At 37.2% G+C, this 21,766-nt stretch overlaps 2 non-coding genes across 2 annotated transcripts; both read left to right on the top strand.

Moving 5' to 3' along the window:
* Positions 1-18,932: 18,932 nt before the first annotated feature.
* TRNAI-UAU (transfer RNA isoleucine (anticodon UAU)) lies at positions 18,933-19,032 on the top strand. Its single transcript has 2 exons — positions 18,933-18,970; positions 18,997-19,032. It is a non-coding gene; the product is annotated as a tRNA-Ile (tRNA).
* Positions 19,033-20,865: 1,833 nt separating this feature from the next.
* On the top strand, positions 20,866-20,965 carry TRNAI-UAU (transfer RNA threonine (anticodon UGU)). Its single transcript has 2 exons — positions 20,866-20,903; positions 20,930-20,965. It is a non-coding gene; the product is annotated as a tRNA-Ile (tRNA).
* Positions 20,966-21,766: the final 801 nt, after the last annotated feature.

Raw genomic sequence — 21,766 nt, 5'->3', positions numbered from 1 at the left:
TATTTACCCAGGGTTTACCAAGCCGAACGTCCAGTGGTGATGCACTATTTAGGCAGAAGAATAAATGTCATTGACTTGATTAAGACGGTTATATATTTCTACGATTTTGAGGGCGCTGTTAGGCAGACTGTTTGTTTGAGCGCTATCTTGTGATCGTTTACTGATTGGCAAATTGAAATTACGGATGATCTATGTTCATTTCAAGAATGATATTTAATAATTTTCACGTATATTACATTTCATTGATCCATGCTATAAAACAATAACCCAATACACTTTATATAGATTATGTAACAGGTGAGATATTTATGAAAGTGCGAAACACATGATATTACGGATAACACAATAGGTGAATTTGTTCGATTATCGCCATTAAGTGCTGTATTTTAATTAGGAGTTAATGTCATTTGTTTTCCTGCTCTCTGATTGGGTTATTTTGAATAATATGCAAATTTCAATGTGACCTATGGTCAACCTTGTTGACTCAAACCATTCTTAAATTCACAAAAAATACATCATTCGAAATGACGATGCACAATCCAAGATGTAACTTAACGTATGCTGTAGATGTTTAAACACGCACACAACATATGTATGCCAATCCACCGTTCACCAGTAATTTCAACTCTCACAGTACATTGTCATGCATAGACCGACCGCCGTATAGCTTCGTAGCACTATCGTCTTGGCTATAAGGTCATACGCGGAACAGAGGGCTACATTGAAAGATATCTACCTCTATATAGAGACAACTATTCCGTATTATCGTGTGAAGAGCCTTGGCTGGAAGAATTCAATCCGTCATAACCTCTCTTTGAACAATTGCTTCATCAAGAGTCCTCGTAGTATACATGACCTGACACACGGTCATTTCTGGAGACTAGCAGAGGGTTGGAAAGAAATGTTTGCTGAAAGTGACTTCCGCCGCCGTCGTCGAGGATATAAGAAATCCAATAACCACGAGTTTATAACAACTAACAGCCAAGCGAACGAGGATTATATATTGCGCGATATAAACCTGAAAGCACGCCGTCGTCGGTGGAGTCATGCAAGAAACAGACGCCAAATTACGTTTCCTCGATTACACATAGCGAGAGAACACAAGGAAGACATGTAAACGGAAAACAGTTTAGTGACTTTAGTATTGCCAAAATACTACGTTGTCAGTCGAAACGAAAAGCCGGCAACTGTGATGTATCGGACAATAAAAGGATTAAACGTGTTGGACGTATTGTTAGTAATGTCACAAAAGACACTGCGCGTGACATTCCTGGTCAATCTTTCAATGCAAGTAGTCAGATATCTTCAATTCGAGTCATTTTGTATTACCCACCAGTTTCAAGAAAGTTTTGATAATAAACCGTGCTGCTAAATATCAGCTACGTATGAGTGTATTTGTTCTGTATATGTATTACTTTTAACTTATATTCGTACAATTATATATGAACCGTCAAATTTAAATAAAGAGAACTAATATTAAAATTCCACGATATTTCTGACGCAAGTTGTATTGAACAAAATGCGGTTATCCTATTGAACGTGCACTCAATTGGTTGTTTCATCTTCCCCAGTGGCACACTCGGTTAGCGCGCCGTACTTATATGACAGTACTGCTCTGTTACTGAGTAATGCGGAGGTTGTGACTTCGAGCCTCAGCTGGGGAATGAGTATGTTTTGAATCCACGAATTGGAGAATAATTGAATCGAAACATTTCCAAATCGCAAATTCCATTCGCGATCCAATCTCCAGCATTTAGTTTCGTCTAATTTAAATGACATCGATCACCATTTATATGGTCGCAAACTACGTCGAATTTGAGTTAAAAGACCTGCTTAACCCGACTCAATTAAAATGGATAAATGTCATCACAGCTGACGTATATATCTAATTATAATTGCATGCAATCCTATGAAGTGCTGTTTTTTTTTTACTTTATTTACCCAGGGTTTACCAAGCCGAACGTCCAGTGGTGATGCACTATTTAGGCAGAAGAATAAATGTCATTGACTTGATTAAGACGGTTATATATTTCTACGATTTTGAGGGCGCTGTTAGGCAGACTGTTTGTTTGAGCGCTATCTTGTGATCGTTTACTGATTGGCAAATTGAAATTACGGATGATCTATGTTCATTTCAAGAATGATATTTAATAATTTTCACGTATATTACATTTCATTGATCCATGCTATAAAACAATAACCCAATACACTTTATATAGATTATGTAACAGGTGAGATATTTATGAAAGTGCGAAACACATGATATTACGGATAACACAATAGGTGAATTTGTTCGATTATCGCCATTAAGTGCTGTATTTTAATTAGGAGTTAATGTCATTTGTTTTCCTGCTCTCTGATTGGGTTATTTTGAATAATATGCAAATTTCAATGTGACCTATGGTCAACCTTGTTGACTCAAACCATTCTTAAATTCACAAAAAATACATCATTCGAAATGACGATGCACAATCCAAGATGTAACTTAACGTATGCTGTAGATGTTTAAACACGCACACAACATATGTATGCCAATCCACCGTTCACCAGTAATTTCAACTCTCACAGTACATTGTCATGCATAGACCGACCGCCGTATAGCTTCGTAGCACTATCGTCTTGGCTATAAGGTCATACGCGGAACAGAGGGCTACATTGAAAGATATCTACCTCTATATAGAGACAACTATTCCGTATTATCGTGTGAAGAGCCTTGGCTGGAAGAATTCAATCCGTCATAACCTCTCTTTGAACAATTGCTTCATCAAGAGTCCTCGTAGTATACATGACCTGACACACGGTCATTTCTGGAGACTAGCAGAGGGTTGGAAAGAAATGTTTGCTGAAAGTGACTTCCGCCGCCGTCGTCGAGGATATAAGAAATCCAATAACCACTAGTTTATAACAACTAACAGCCAAGCGAACGAGGATTATATATTGCGCGATATAAACCTGAAAGCACGCCGTCGTCGGTGGAGTCATGCAAGAAACAGACGCCAAATTACGTTTCCTCGATTACACATAGCGAGAGAACACAAGGAAGACATGTAAACGGAAAACAGTTTAGTGACTTTAGTATTGCCAAAATACTACGTTGTCAGTCGAAACGAAAAGCCGGCAACTGTGATGTATCGGACAATAAAAGGATTAAACGTGTTGGACGTATTGTTAGTAATGTCACAAAAGACACTGCGCGTGACATTCCTGGTCAATCTTTCAATGCAAGTAGTCAGATATCTTCAATTCGAGTCATTTTGTATTACCCACCAGTTTCAAGAAAGTTTTAATAATAAACCGTGCTACTAAATATCAGCTACGTATGAGTGTATTTGTTCTGTATATGTATTACTTTTAACTTATATTCGTACAATTATATATGAACCGTCAAATTTAAATAAAGAGAACTAATATTAAAATTCCACGATATTTCTGACGCAAGTTGTATTGAACAAAATGCGGTTATCCTATTGAACGTGCACTCAATTGGTTGTTTCATCTTCCCCAGTGGCACACTCGGTTAGCGCGCCGTACTTATATGACAGTACTGCTCTGTTACTGAGTAATGCGGAGGTTGTGACTTCGAGCCTCAGCTGGGGAATGAGTATGTTTTGAATCCACGAATTGGAGAATAATTGAATCGAAACATTTCCAAATCGCAAATTCCATTCGCGATCCAATCTCCAGCATTTAGTTTCGTCTAATTTAAATGACATCGATCACCATTTATATGGTCGCAAACTACGTCGAATTTGAGTTAAAAGACCTGCTTAACCCGACTCAATTAAAATGGATAAATGTCATCACAGCTGACGTATATATCTAATTATAATTGCATGCAATCCTATGAAGTGCTGTTTTTTTTTTACTTTATTTACCCAGTGTTTACCAAGCCAAACGTCCAGTGGTGATGCACTATTTAGGCAGAAGAATAAATGTCATTGACTTGATTAAGACGGTTATATATTTCTACGATTTTGAGGGCGCTGTTAGGCAGACTGTTTGTTTGAGCGCTATCTTGTGATCGTTTACTGATTGGCAAATTGAAATTACGGATGATCTATGTTCATTTCAAGAATGATATTCAATAATTTTCACGTCTATTACATTTCATTGATCCATGCTATAAAACAATAACCCAATACACTTTATATAGATTATGTAACAGGTGAGATATTTATGAATGTGCGAAGCACATGATATTACGGATAACACAATAGGTGAATTTGTTCGATTATCGCCATTAAGTGCTGTATTTTAATTAGGGGTTAATGGCATTTGTTTTCCTGCTCTCTGATTGGGTTATTTTGAATAATATGCAGATTTCAAGGTGACTTATGGTCTACCTTGTTGACTCAAACCATTCTTAAATTCACAAAAAATACATCATTCGAAATGACGATGCACAATCCAAGATGTAACTTAACGTACGCTGTAGATGTTTAAACACGCACACAACATATGTATGCCAATCCACCGTACACCAGTAATTTCAACTCTCACAGTACATTGTCATGCATAGACCGACCGCCGTATAGCTTCGTAGCACTATCGTCTTGGCTATAAGGTCATACGCGGAACAGAGGGCTACATTGAAAGATATCTACCTCTATATAGAGACAACTTTTCCGTATTATCGTGTGAAGAGCCTTGGCTGGAAGAATTCAATCCGTCATAACCTCTCTTTGAACAAATGCTTCATCAAGAGTCCTCTTAGTATACATGACCTGACTCACGGTCATTTCTGGAGACTAGCAGAGGGTTGGAAAGAAATGTTTGCTGAAAGTGACTTCCGCCGCCGTCGTCGAGGATATAAGAAATCCAATAACCACGAGTTTATAACAACTAACAGCCAAGCGAACGAGGATTATATATTGCGCGATATAAACCTGAAAGCACGCCGTCGTCGGTGGAGTCATGCAAGAAACAGACGCCAAATTACGTTTCCTCGATTACACATAGCGAGAGAACACAAGGAAGACATGTAAACGGAAAACAGTTTAGTGACTTTAGTATTGCCAAAATACTACGTTGTCGGTCGAAACGAAAAGCCGGCAACTGTGATGTATCGGACAATAAAAGGATTAAACGTGTTGGACGTATTGTTAGTAATTTCACAAAAGACACTGCGCGTGACATTAATGGTCAATCTTTCAATGCAAGTAGTCAGATATCTTCAATTCGAGTCATTTTGTATTACCCACCAGTTTCAAGAAAGTTTTAATAATAAACCGTGCTGCCAAATATCAGCCACGTATGAGTGTATTTATACTGTATATGTATTTCTTTTAACTTATATTCGTACAATTATATATGAACCGTCAAATTTAAATAAAGAGAACTAATATTAAAATTCCACGATATTTCTGACGCAAGTTGTATTGAACAAAATGCGGTTATACTATTGAAAGTGTACTCAATTGGTTTTTTCATCTTCCCCAGTGGCACAATCGGTTATCGCGCCGTACTTATATGGCAGTACTGCTCTGTTACTGAGTAATGCTGAGGTTGTGACTTCGAGCCTCACCTGGGGAATGAGTATGTTTTGAATCCACGAATTGGAGAATAATTGAATCGAAACATTTCCAAATCGCAAATTCCATTCGCGATCCAATCTCCAGCATTTAGTTTCATCTAATTTAAATGACATCGATCACCATTTATATGGTCGCAAAATACGTCGAACTTGAGTTAAAAGACCTGCTTAACCCGACTCAATTAATATAGATAAATGTCATCACAGCTGACGTATATATCTAATTATAATTGCATGCAATCCTATGAAGTGCTGTTTTTTTAACTTTATTTACCCAGTGTTTACCAAGCCAAACGTCCAGTGGTAATGCACTATTTAGGCAGAAGAATAAATGTCATTGACTTGATTAAGACGGTTATATATTTCTACGATTTTGAGGGCGCTGTTAGGCAGACTGTTTGTTTGAGCGCTATCTTGTGATCGTTTACTGATTGGCAAATTGAAATTACGGATGATCTATGTTCATTTCAAGAATGATATTCAATAATTTTCACGTCTATTACATTTCATTGATCCATGCTATAAAACAATAACCCAATACACTTTATATAGATTATGTAACAGGTGAGATATTTATGAAAGTGCGAAGCACATGATATTACGGATAACACAATAGGTGAATTTGTTCGATTATCGCCATTAAGTGCTGTATTTTAATTAGGAGTTAATGTCATTTGTTTTCCTGCTCTCTGATTGGGTTATTTTGAATAATATGCAAATTTCAATGTGACCTATGGTCAACCTTGTTGACTCAAACCATTCTTAAATTCACAAAAAATACATCATTCGAAATGACGATGCACAATCCAAGATGTAACTTAACGTATGCTGTAGATGTTTAAACACGCACACAACATATGTATGCCAATCCACCGTACACCAGTAATTTCAACTCTCACAGTACATTGTCATGCATAGACCGACCGCCGTATAGCTTCGTAGAACTATCGTCTTGGCTATAAGGTCATACGCCGAACAGAGGGCTACATTGAAAGATATCTACCTCTATATAGAGACAACTTTTCCGTATTATCGTAGTTTCATCTAATTTAAATGACATCGATCGCCATTTATATGGTCGCAAAATACGTCGAATTTGAGTTAAAAGACCTGCTTAACCCGACTCAATTAAAATGGATAAATGGAATCACAGCTGACGTATATATCTAACTATAATTGCATGCAATCCTATGAAGAGCTGAATTGTTTACTTTATTTACCCAGTGTTTACCAAGACTGCTAAAAACGTCCAGTGGTGATGCACTATTTAGGCTGAAGAATAAATGTCATTGACTTGCTCAAGACGGTTATATAGTTTTACGATTTTGAGGGCGATGTTTTGCAGACTGATTGTTTGAACGCTATCTTGTGATTGTTTACTGATTGGCAAATTGAAATTACGGATGATCTATGTTCATTTCAAGAATGATATTCAATGATTTTCACGTACATTACATTTCATTGATCCATGCTATAAAACAATCACCCAATACACTTTATATAGATTATGTAACAGGTGAGATATTTATGAATGTGCGAAGCACATGATATTACGGATAACACAATAGGTGAATTTGTTCGATTATCGCCATTAAGTGCTGTATTTTAATTAGGGGTTAATGGCATTTGTTTTCCTGCTCTCTGATTGGGTTATTTTGAATAATATGCAAATTTCAATGTGACCTATGGTCAACCTTGTTGACTCAAACCATTCTTAAATTCACAAAAAATACATCATTCGAAATGACGATGCACAATCCAAGATGTAACTTAACGTATGCTGTAGATGTTTAAACACGCACACAACATATGTATGCCAATCCACCGTTCACCAGTAATTTCAACTCTCACAGTACATTGTCATGCATAGACCGACCGCCGTATAGCTTCGTAGCACTATCGTCTTGGCTATAAGGTCATACGCGGAACAGAGGGCTACATTGAAAGATATCTACCTCTATATAGAGACAACTATTCCGTATTATCGTGTGAAGAGCCTTGGCTGGAAGAATTCAATCCGTCATAACCTCTCTTTGAACAATTGCTTCATCAAGAGTCCTCGTAGTATACATGACCTGACACACGGTCATTTCTGGAGACTAGCAGAGGGTTGGAAAGAAATGTTTGCTGAAAGTGACTTCCGCCGCCGTCGTCGAGGATATAAGAAATCCAATAACCACGAGTTTATAACAACTAACAGCCAAGCGAACGAGGATTATATATTGCGCGATATAAACCTGAAAGCACGCCGTCGTCGGTGGAGTCATGCAAGAAACAGACGCCAAATTACGTTTCCTCGATTACACATAGCGAGAGAACACAAGGAAGACATGTAAACGGAAAACAGTTTAGTGACTTTAGTATTGCCAAAATACTACGTTGTCAGTCGAAACGAAAAGCCGGCAACTGTGATGTATCGGACAATAAAAGGATTAAACGTGTTGGACGTATTGTTAGTAATGTCACAAAAGACACTGCGCGTGACATTCCTGGTCAATCTTTCAATGCAAGTAGTCAGATATCTTCAATTCGAGTCATTTTGTATTACCCACCAGTTTCAAGAAAGTTTTGATAATAAACCGTGCTGCTAAATATCAGCTACGTATGAGTGTATTTGTTCTGTATATGTATTACTTTTAACTTATATTCGTACAATTATATATGAACCGTCAAATTTAAATAAAGAGAACTAATATTAAAATTCCACGATATTTCTGACGCAAGTTGTATTGAACAAAATGCGGTTATCCTATTGAACGTGCACTCAATTGGTTGTTTCATCTTCCCCAGTGGCACACTCGGTTAGCGCGCCGTACTTATATGACAGTACTGCTCTGTTACTGAGTAATGCGGAGGTTGTGACTTCGAGCCTCAGCTGGGGAATGAGTATGTTTTGAATCCACGAATTGGAGAATAATTGAATCGAAACATTTCCAAATCGCAAATTCCATTCGCGATCCAATCTCCAGCATTTAGTTTCGTCTAATTTAAATGACATCGATCACCATTTATATGGTCGCAAACTACGTCGAATTTGAGTTAAAAGACCTGCTTAACCCGACTCAATTAAAATGGATAAATGTCATCACAGCTGACGTATATATCTAATTATAATTGCATGCAATCCTATGAAGTGCTGTTTTTTTTTTACTTTATTTACCCAGGGTTTACCAAGCCGAACGTCCAGTGGTGATGCACTATTTAGGCAGAAGAATAAATGTCATTGACTTGATTAAGACGGTTATATATTTCTACGATTTTGAGGGCGCTGTTAGGCAGACTGTTTGTTTGAGCGCTATCTTGTGATCGTTTACTGATTGGCAAATTGAAATTACGGATGATCTATGTTCATTTCAAGAATGATATTTAATAATTTTCACGTATATTACATTTCATTGATCCATGCTATAAAACAATAACCCAATACACTTTATATAGATTATGTAACAGGTGAGATATTTATGAAAGTGCGAAACACATGATATTACGGATAACACAATAGGTGAATTTGTTCGATTATCGCCATTAAGTGCTGTATTTTAATTAGGAGTTAATGTCATTTGTTTTCCTGCTCTCTGATTGGGTTATTTTGAATAATATGCAAATTTCAATGTGACCTATGGTCAACCTTGTTGACTCAAACCATTCTTAAATTCACAAAAAATACATCATTCGAAATGACGATGCACAATCCAAGATGTAACTTAACGTATGCTGTAGATGTTTAAACACGCACACAACATATGTATGCCAATCCACCGTTCACCAGTAATTTCAACTCTCACAGTACATTGTCATGCATAGACCGACCGCCGTATAGCTTCGTAGCACTATCGTCTTGGCTATAAGGTCATACGCGGAACAGAGGGCTACATTGAAAGATATCTACCTCTATATAGAGACAACTATTCCGTATTATCGTGTGAAGAGCCTTGGCTGGAAGAATTCAATCCGTCATAACCTCTCTTTGAACAATTGCTTCATCAAGAGTCCTCGTAGTATACATGACCTGACACACGGTCATTTCTGGAGACTAGCAGAGGGTTGGAAAGAAATGTTTGCTGAAAGTGACTTCCGCCGCCGTCGTCGAGGATATAAGAAATCCAATAACCACTAGTTTATAACAACTAACAGCCAAGCGAACGAGGATTATATATTGCGCGATATAAACCTGAAAGCACGCCGTCGTCGGTGGAGTCATGCAAGAAACAGACGCCAAATTACGTTTCCTCGATTACACATAGCGAGAGAACACAAGGAAGACATGTAAACGGAAAACAGTTTAGTGACTTTAGTATTGCCAAAATACTACGTTGTCAGTCGAAACGAAAAGCCGGCAACTGTGATGTATCGGACAATAAAAGGATTAAACGTGTTGGACGTATTGTTAGTAATGTCACAAAAGACACTGCGCGTGACATTCCTGGTCAATCTTTCAATGCAAGTAGTCAGATATCTTCAATTCGAGTCATTTTGTATTACCCACCAGTTTCAAGAAAGTTTTAATAATAAACCGTGCTACTAAATATCAGCTACGTATGAGTGTATTTGTTCTGTATATGTATTACTTTTAACTTATATTCGTACAATTATATATGAACCGTCAAATTTAAATAAAGAGAACTAATATTAAAATTCCACGATATTTCTGACGCAAGTTGTATTGAACAAAATGCGGTTATCCTATTGAACGTGCACTCAATTGGTTGTTTCATCTTCCCCAGTGGCACACTCGGTTAGCGCGCCGTACTTATATGACAGTACTGCTCTGTTACTGAGTAATGCGGAGGTTGTGACTTCGAGCCTCAGCTGGGGAATGAGTATGTTTTGAATCCACGAATTGGAGAATAATTGAATCGAAACATTTCCAAATCGCAAATTCCATTCGCGATCCAATCTCCAGCATTTAGTTTCGTCTAATTTAAATGACATCGATCACCATTTATATGGTCGCAAACTACGTCGAATTTGAGTTAAAAGACCTGCTTAACCCGACTCAATTAAAATGGATAAATGTCATCACAGCTGACGTATATATCTAATTATAATTGCATGCAATCCTATGAAGTGCTGTTTTTTTTTTACTTTATTTACCCAGTGTTTACCAAGCCAAACGTCCAGTGGTGATGCACTATTTAGGCAGAAGAATAAATGTCATTGACTTGATTAAGACGGTTATATATTTCTACGATTTTGAGGGCGCTGTTAGGCAGACTGTTTGTTTGAGCGCTATCTTGTGATCGTTTACTGATTGGCAAATTGAAATTACGGATGATCTATGTTCATTTCAAGAATGATATTCAATAATTTTCACGTCTATTACATTTCATTGATCCATGCTATAAAACAATAACCCAATACACTTTATATAGATTATGTAACAGGTGAGATATTTATGAATGTGCGAAGCACATGATATTACGGATAACACAATAGGTGAATTTGTTCGATTATCGCCATTAAGTGCTGTATTTTAATTAGGGGTTAATGGCATTTGTTTTCCTGCTCTCTGATTGGGTTATTTTGAATAATATGCAGATTTCAAGGTGACTTATGGTCTACCTTGTTGACTCAAACCATTCTTAAATTCACAAAAAATACATCATTCGAAATGACGATGCACAATCCAAGATGTAACTTAACGTACGCTGTAGATGTTTAAACACGCACACAACATATGTATGCCAATCCACCGTACACCAGTAATTTCAACTCTCACAGTACATTGTCATGCATAGACCGACCGCCGTATAGCTTCGTAGCACTATCGTCTTGGCTATAAGGTCATACGCGGAACAGAGGGCTACATTGAAAGATATCTACCTCTATATAGAGACAACTTTTCCGTATTATCGTGTGAAGAGCCTTGGCTGGAAGAATTCAATCCGTCATAACCTCTCTTTGAACAAATGCTTCATCAAGAGTCCTCTTAGTATACATGACCTGACTCACGGTCATTTCTGGAGACTAGCAGAGGGTTGGAAAGAAATGTTTGCTGAAAGTGACTTCCGCCGCCGTCGTCGAGGATATAAGAAATCCAATAACCACGAGTTTATAACAACTAACAGCCAAGCGAACGAGGATTATATATTGCGCGATATAAACCTGAAAGCACGCCGTCGTCGGTGGAGTCATGCAAGAAACAGACGCCAAATTACGTTTCCTCGATTACACATAGCGAGAGAACACAAGGAAGACATGTAAACGGAAAACAGTTTAGTGACTTTAGTATTGCCAAAATACTACGTTGTCGGTCGAAACGAAAAGCCGGCAACTGTGATGTATCGGACAATAAAAGGATTAAACGTGTTGGACGTATTGTTAGTAATTTCACAAAAGACACTGCGCGTGACATTAATGGTCAATCTTTCAATGCAAGTAGTCAGATATCTTCAATTCGAGTCATTTTGTATTACCCACCAGTTTCAAGAAAGTTTTAATAATAAACCGTGCTGCCAAATATCAGCCACGTATGAGTGTATTTATACTGTATATGTATTTCTTTTAACTTATATTCGTACAATTATATATGAACCGTCAAATTTAAATAAAGAGAACTAATATTAAAATTCCACGATATTTCTGACGCAAGTTGTATTGAACAAAATGCGGTTATACTATTGAAAGTGTACTCAATTGGTTTTTTCATCTTCCCCAGTGGCACAATCGGTTATCGCGCCGTACTTATATGGCAGTACTGCTCTGTTACTGAGTAATGCTGAGGTTGTGACTTCGAGCCTCACCTGGGGAATGAGTATGTTTTGAATCCACGAATTGGAGAATAATTGAATCGAAACATTTCCAAATCGCAAATTCCATTCGCGATCCAATCTCCAGCATTTAGTTTCATCTAATTTAAATGACATCGATCACCATTTATATGGTCGCAAAATACGTCGAACTTGAGTTAAAAGACCTGCTTAACCCGACTCAATTAATATAGATAAATGTCATCACAGCTGACGTATATATCTAATTATAATTGCATGCAATCCTATGAAGTGCTGTTTTTTTAACTTTATTTACCCAGTGTTTACCAAGCCAAACGTCCAGTGGTAATGCACTATTTAGGCAGAAGAATAAATGTCATTGACTTGATTAAGACGGTTATATATTTCTACGATTTTGAGGGCGCTGTTAGGCAGACTGTTTGTTTGAGCGCTATCTTGTGATCGTTTACTGATTGGCAAATTGAAATTACGGATGATCTATGTTCATTTCAAGAATGATATTCAATAATTTTCACGTCTATTACATTTCATTGATCCATGCTATAAAACAATAACCCAATACACTTTATATAGATTATGTAACAGGTGAGATATTTATGAAAGTGCGAAGCACATGATATTACGGATAACACAATAGGTGAATTTGTTCGATTATCGCCATTAAGTGCTGTATTTTAATTAGGAGTTAATGTCATTTGTTTTCCTGCTCTCTGATTGGGTTATTTTGAATAATATGCAAATTTCAATGTGACCTATGGTCAACCTTGTTGACTCAAACCATTCTTAAATTCACAAAAAATACATCATTCGAAATGACGATGCACAATCCAAGATGTAACTTAACGTATGCTGTAGATGTTTAAACACGCACACAACATATGTATGCCAATCCACCGTACACCAGTAATTTCAACTCTCACAGTACATTGTCATGCATAGACCGACCGCCGTATAGCTTCGTAGAACTATCGTCTTGGCTATAAGGTCATACGCCGAACAGAGGGCTACATTGAAAGATATCTACCTCTATATAGAGACAACTTTTCCGTATTATCGTAGTTTCATCTAATTTAAATGACATCGATCGCCATTTATATGGTCGCAAAATACGTCGAATTTGAGTTAAAAGACCTGCTTAACCCGACTCAATTAAAATGGATAAATGGAATCACAGCTGACGTATATATCTAACTATAATTGCATGCAATCCTATGAAGAGCTGAATTGTTTACTTTATTTACCCAGTGTTTACCAAGACTGCTAAAAACGTCCAGTGGTGATGCACTATTTAGGCTGAAGAATAAATGTCATTGACTTGCTCAAGACGGTTATATAGTTTTACGATTTTGAGGGCGATGTTTTGCAGACTGATTGTTTGAACGCTATCTTGTGATTGTTTACTGATTGGCAAATTGAAATTACGGATGATCTATGTTCATTTCAAGAATGATATTCAATGATTTTCACGTACATTACATTTCATTGATCCATGCTATAAAACAATCACCCAATACACTTTATATAGATTATGTAACAGGTGAGATATTTATGAATGTGCGAAGCACATGATATTACGGATAACACAATAGGTGAATTTGTTCGATTATCGCCATTAAGTGCTGTATTTTAATTAGGGGTTAATGGCATTTGTTTTCCTGCTCTCTGATTGGGTTATTTTGAATAATATGCAGATTTCAAGGTGACTTATGGTCTACCTTGTTGACTCAAACCATTCTTAAATTCACAAAAAATACATCATTCGAGATGACAATGCACAATCCAAGAGGTAACTTAATGTATGCTGCAGATGTTTACTCACACACACAGCATATGTATGCCAATCCACCGTATACCAGTAATTTCAACTCTCACAGTACATTGTCATGCACAGACCGACCGCCGTATAGCTTCGTAGCGCTTATCGTCTTGGCTATAAGGTCATACGCGGAACAGAGGGCTACATTGAAAGATATCTACCGCTATATAGAGACAACTTTTCCGTATTATCGTGTGAAGAGCCTTGGCTGGAAGAATTCAATCCGTCATAACCTCTCTTTGAACAATTGCTTCATCAAGAGTCCTCGTAGTATACATGACCTGACTCACGGTCATTTCTGGAGACTAGCAGAGGGTTGGAAAGAAATGTTTGCTGAAAGTGACTTCCGCCGCCGTCGTCGAGGATATAAGAAATCCAATAACCACGAGTTTATAACAACTAACAGCCTAGCGAACGAGGATTATATATTGCGCGATATAAACCTGAAAGCACGCCGTCGTCGGTGGAGTCATGCAAGAAACAGACGCCAAATTACGTTTCCTCGATTACACATAGCGAGAGAACACAAGGAAGACATGTAAACGGAAAACAGTTTAGTGACTTTAGTATTGCCAAAATACTACGTTGTCGGTCGAAACGAAAATCCGGCAACTGTGATGTATCGGACAATAAAAGGATTAAACGTGTTGGACGTATTGTTAGTAATTTCACAAAAGACACTGCGCGTGACATTAATGGTCAATCTTTCAATGCAAGTAGTCAGATATCTTCAATTCGAGTCATTTTGTATTACCCACCAGTTTCAAGAAAGTTTTAATAATAAACCGTGCTGCCAAATATCAGCCACGTATGAGTGTATTTATACTGTATATGTATTACTTTTAACTTATATTCGTACAATTATATATGAACCGTCAAATTTAAATAAAGAGAACTAATATTAAAATTCCACGATATTTCTGACGCAAGTTGTATTGAACAAAATGCGGTTATACTATTGAAAGTGTACTCAATTGGTTTTTTCATCTTCCCCAGTGGCACAATCGGTTATCGCGCCGTACTTATATGGCAGTACTGCTCTGTTACTGAGTAATGCTGAGGTTGTGACTTCGAGCCTCACCTGGGGAATGAGTATGTTTTGAATCCACAAATTGGAGAATAATTGAATCGAAACATTTCCAAATCGCAAATTCCATTCGCGATCCAATCTCCAGCATTTAGTTTCATCTAATTTAAATGACATCGATCACCATTTATATGGTCGCAAAATACGTCGAATTTGAGTTAAAAGACCTGCTTAACCCGACTCAATTAAAATGGATAAATGTCATCACAGCTGACGTATATATCTAATTATAATTGCATGCAATCCTATGAAGTGCTGTTTTTTTTACTTTATTTACCCAGTGTTTACCAAGCCAAACGTCCAGTGGTGATGCACTATTTAGGCAGAAGAATAAATGTCATTGACTTGATTAAGACGGTTATATATTTCTACGATTTTGAGGGCGCTGTTAGGCAGACTGTTTGTTTGAGCGCTATCTTGTGATCGTTTACTGATTGGCAAATTGAAATTACGGATGATCTATGTTCATTTCAAGAATGATATTCAATAATTTTCACGTCTATTACATTTCATTGATCCATGCTATAAAACAATAACCCAATACACTTTATATAGATTATGTAACAGGTGAGATATTTATGAATGTGCGAAGCACATGATATTACGGATAACACAATAGGTGAATTTGTTCGATTATCGCCATTAAGTGCTGTATTTTAATTAGGGGTTAATGGCATTTGTTTTCCTGCTCTCTGATTGGGTTATTTTGAATAATATGCAGATTTCAAGGTGACTTATGGTCTACCTTGTTGACTCAAACCATTCTTAAATTCACAAAAAATACATCATTCGAAATGACGATGCACAATCCAAGATGTAACTTAACGTACGCTGTAGATGTTTAAACACGCACACAACATATGTATGCCAATCCACCGTACACCAGTAATTTCAACTCTCACAGTACATTGTCATGCATAGACCGACCGCCGTATAGCTTCGTAGCACTATCGTCTTGGCTATAAGGTCATACGCGGAACAGAGGGCTACATTGAAAGATATCTACCTCTATATAGAGACAACTTTTCCGTATTATCGTGTGAAGAGCCTTGGCTGGAAGAATTCAATCCGTCATAACCTCTCTTTGAACAAATGCTTCATCAAGAGTCCTCTTAGTATACATGACCTGACTCACGGTCATTTCTGGAGACTAGCAGAGGGTTGGAAAGAAATGTTTGCTGAAAGTGACTTCCGCCGCCGTCGTCGAGGATATAAGAAATCCAATAACCACGAGTTTATAACAACTAACAGCCTAGCGAACGAGGATTATATATTGCGCGATATAAACCTGAAAGCACGCCGTCGTCGGTGGAGTCATGCAAGAAACAGACGCCAAATTACGTTTCCTCGATTACACATAGCGAGAGAACACAAGGAAGACATGTAAACGGAAAACAGTTTAGTGACTTTAGTATTGCCAAAATACTACGTTGTCGGTCGAAATGAAAAGCCGGCAACTGTGATGTATCGGACAATAAAAGGATTAAACGTGTTGGACGTATTGTTAGTAATTTCACAAAAGACACTGCGCGTGACATTAATGGTCAATCTTTCAATGCAAGTAGTCAGATATCTTCAATTCGAGTCATTTTGTATTACCCACCAGTTTCAAGAAAGTTTTAATAATAAACCGTGCTGCCAAATATCAGCCACGTATGAGTGTATTTATACTGTATATGTATTACTTTTAACTTATATTCGTACAATTATATATGAACCGTCAAATTTAAATAAAGAGAACTAATATTAAAATTCCACGATATTTCTGACGCAAGTTGTATTGAACAAAATGCGGTTATACTATTGAAAGTGTACTCAATTGTTTTTTTCATCTTCCCCAGTGGCACAATCGGTTATCGCGCCGTACTTATATGGCAGTACTGCTCTGTTACTGAGTAATGCTGAGGTTGTGACTTCGAGCCTCACCTGGGGAATGAGTATGTTTTGAATCCACGAATTGGAGAATAATTGAATCGAAACATTTCCAAATCGCAAATTCCATTCGCGATCCAATCTCCAGCATTTAGTTTCATCTAATTTAAATGACATCGATCACCATTTATATGGTCGCAAAATACGTCGAATTTGAGTTAAAAGACCTGCTTAACCCGACTCAATTAAAATGGATAAATGTCATCACAGCTGACGTATATATCTAATTATAATTGCATGCAATCCTATGAAGTGCTGTTTTTTTTACTTTATTTACCCAGTGTTAACCAAGCCAAACGTCCAGTGGTGATGCACTATTTAGGCAGAAGAATAAATGTCATTGACTTGATTAAGACGGTTATATATTTCTACGATTTTGAGGGCGCTGTTAGGCAGACTGTTTGTTTGAGCGCTATCTTGTGATCGTTTACTGATTGGCAAATTGAAATTACGGATGATCTATGTTCATTTCAAGAATGATATTCAATAATTTTCACGTCTATTACATTTCATTGATCCATGCTATAAAACAATAACCCAATACACTTTATATAGATTATGTAACAGGTGAGATATTTATGAAAGTGCGAAGCACATGATATTACGGATAACACAATAGGTGAATTTGTTCGATTATCGCCATTAAGTGCTGTATTTTAATTAGGAGTTAATGTCATTTGTTTTCCTGCTCTCTGATTGGGTTATTTTGAATAATATGCAAATTTCAATGTGACCTATGGTCAACCTTGTTGACTCAAACCATTCTTAAATTCACAAAAAATACATCATTCGAAATGACGATGCACAATCCAAGATGTAACTTAATGTATGCTGCAGATGTTTACTCACGCACACAGCATATGTATGCCAATCCACCGTATACCAGTAATTTCAACTCTCACAGTACATTGTCATGCACAGACCGACCGCCGTATAGCTTCGTAGCGCTTATCGTCTTGGCTATAAGGTCATACGCGGAACAGAGGGCTACATTGAAAGATATCTACCGCTATATAGAGACAACTTTTCCGTATTATCGTGTGAAGAGCCTTGGCTGGAAGAATTCAATCCGTCATAACCTCTCTTTGAACAATTGCTTCATCAAGAGTCCTCGTAGTATACATGACCTGACTCACGGTCATTTCTGGAGACTAGCAGAGGGTTGGAAAGAAATGTTTGCTGAAAGTGACTTCCGCCGCCGTCGTCGAGGATATAAGAAATCCAATAACCACGAGTTTATAACAACTAACAGCCAAGCGAACGAGGATTATATTGCGCGATATAAACCTGAAAGCACGCCGTCGTCGGTGGAGTCATGCAAGAAACAGACGCCAAATTACGTGTCCTCGATTACACATAGCGAGAGAACACAAGGAAGACATGTAAACGGAAAACAGTTTAGTGACTTTAGTATTGCCAAAATACTACGTTGTCAATCGAAACGAAAAGCCGGCAACTGTGATGTATCGGACAATAAAAGGATTAAACGTGTTGGACGTATTGTTAGTAATGTCACAAAAGACACTGCGCGTGACATTCCTGGCCAATCTTTCAATGCAAGTAGTCAGATAGCTTCAATTCGAGTCATTTTGTATTACCCACCAGTTTCAAGAAAGTTTTAATAATAAACCGTGCTACTAAATATCAGCTACGTATGAGTGTATTTGTTCTGTATATGTATTACTTTTAACTTATATTCGTACAATTATATATGAACCGTCAAATTTAAATAAAGTGAACTAATATTAAAATTCCACGATATTTCTGACGCAAGTTGTATTGAACAAAATGCGGTTATCCTATTGAACGTGCACTCAATTGGTTGTTTCATCTTCCCCAGTGACACAATCGGTTAGCGCGCCGTACTTATAAGACAGTACTGCTCTGTTACTGAGTAATGCGGAGGTTGTGAGTTCGAGCCTCACCTGGGGAATGATTATATTTTGAATCCACGAATTGGAGAATAATTGAATCGAAACACTTATGATCGCAAATTCCATTCGCGATCCAATCTCCAGCATTTAGTTTCATCTAATTTAAATGACATCGATCGCCATTTATATGGTCGAAAATACGTCGAATTTGAGTTAAAAGACCTGCTTAACCCGACTCAATTAAAATGGATAAATGGAATCACAGCTGACGTATATGTCTAACTATAATTGCATGCAATCCTATGAAGTGCTGTTTTTTTTTTTACTTTATTTACCCAGGGTTTACCAAGCCAAACGTCCAGTGGTGATGCACTATTTAGGCAGAAGAATAAATGTCATTGACTTGCTCAAGACGGTTGTATAGTTTCTACGATTTTGAGGGCGCTGTTTTTCAGACTGATTGTGTGAGCGCTATCTTGTGATCGTTTACTGATTGGCAAATTGAAATTACGGATGATCTATGTTCATTTCAAGAATGATATTCAATAATTTTCACGAACATTACATTTCATTTATCCATGCTATAAATCAATAACCAATACACTTTATATAGATTATGTAACAGGTGAGATATTTATGAATGTGCGAAACACATGATATTACGGACAACACAATAGGTTAATTTGTTCGATTATCGCCATTAAGTGCTGTATTTTAATTAGGGGTTAATGGCATTTGTTTTCCTGCTCTCCGATTGGGTTTTTTTGAATAATATGCAGATTTCAAGGTGACTTATGGTCTACCTTGTTGACTCAAACCATTCTTAAATTCACAAAAAAATACATCATTCGAGATGACGATGCACAATCCAAGAGGTAACTTAATGTATGCTGCAGATGTTTACTCACGCACACAGCATATGTATGCCAATCCACCGTATACCAGTAATTTCAACTCTCACAGAACATTGTCATGTACAGACCGACCGCCGTATAGCTTCGTAGCGCTTATCGTCTTGGCTATAAGGTCATACGCGGAACAGAGGGCTACATTGAAAGATATCTACCGCTATATAGAGACAACTTTTCCGTATTATCGTATGAAGAGCCTTGGCTGGAAGAATTCAATCCGTCATAACCTCTCTTTGAACAATTGCTTCATCAATAGTCCTCGTAGTATACATGACCTGACTCACGGTCATTTCTGGAGACTAGCAGAGGGTTGGAAAGAAATGTTTGCTGAAAGTGACTTCCGCCGCCGTCGTCGAGGATATAAGAAATCCAATAACCACGAGTTTATAACAACTAACAGCCAAGCGAACGAGGATTATATTGCGCGATATAAACCTGAAAGCACGCCGTCGTCGGTGGAGTCATGCAAGAAACAGACGCCAAATTACGTTTCCTCGATTACACATAGCGAGAGAACACAAGGAAGACATGTAAACGGAAAACAGTTTAGTGACTTTAGTATTGCCAAAATACTACGTTGTCAGTCGAAACGAAAAGCCGGCAACTGTGATGTATCGGACAATAAAAGGATTAAACTTGTTGGACGTATTGTTAGTAATGTCACAAAAGACACTGCGCGTGACATTCCAGGCCAATCTTTCAATGCAAGTAGTCAGATATCTTCAATTCGAGTCATTTTGTATTACCCACTAGTTTCAAGAAAGTTTTAATAATAAACCGTGCTACTAAATATCAGCTACGTATGAGTGTATTTGTTCTGTATATGTATTACTTTTAACTTATATTCGTACAATTATATATGAACCGTCAAATTTAAATAAAGAGAACTAATATTAAAATTCCACGATATTTCTGACGCAAGTTGTATTGAACAAAATGCGGTTATCCTATTGAACGTGCACTCAATTGGTTGTTTCATCTTCCCCAGTGGCACAATCGGTTAGCGCGCCGTACTTATATGACAGTACTGCTCTGTTACTGAGTAATGCGGAGGTTGTGAGTTCGAGCCTCACCTGGGGAATGAGTATATTTTGAATCCACGAATTGGAGAATAATTGAATCGAAACACTTATGATCGCAAATTCCATTCGCGATCCAATCTCCAGCATTTAGTTTCATCTAATTTAAATGACATCGATCGCCATTTATATGGTCGAAAATACGTCGAATTTGAGTTAAAAGACCTGCTTAACCCGACTCAATTAAAATGGATAAATGGAATCACAGCTGACGTATATATCTAACTATAATTGCATGCAATCCTATGAAGTGCTGTTTTTTTTTTACTTTATTTACCCAGGGTTTACCAAGCCAAACGTCCAGTGGTGATGCACTATTTAGGCAGAAGAATAAATGTCATTGACTTGCTCAAGACGGTTATATAGTTTTACGATTTTGAGGGCGCTGTTTTGCAGACTGATTGTTTGAACGCTATCTTGTGATCGTTTACTGATTGGCAAATTGAAATTACGGATGATCTATGTTCATTTCAAGAATGATATTCAATAATTTTCACGTACATTACATTTCATTTATCCATGCTATAAAACAATAACCCAATACACTTTATATAGATTATGTAACAGGTGAGATATTTATGAAAGTGCGAAGCACATGATATTACGGATAACACAATAGGTAAATTTGTTCGATTATCGCCATTAAGTGCTGTATTTTAATTAGGGGTTAATGGCATTTGTTTTCCTGCTCTCTGATTGGGTTATTTTGAATAATATGCAGATTTCAAGGTGACTTATGGTCTACCTTGTTGACTCAAACCATTCTTAAATTCACAAAAAATACATCATTCGAGATGACAATG

The sequence above is a fragment of the Saccoglossus kowalevskii genome, chromosome 4 (genome assembly GCF_978046115.1).
Source record: "Saccoglossus kowalevskii chromosome 4, keSacKowa6.1, whole genome shotgun sequence".
NCBI classification, from domain to species: domain Eukaryota; kingdom Metazoa; phylum Hemichordata; class Enteropneusta; family Harrimaniidae; genus Saccoglossus; species Saccoglossus kowalevskii.
The sequence above is the reverse complement of the archived record's forward strand: the minus strand, read 5'-3'. Positions and strand labels throughout refer to the sequence as shown.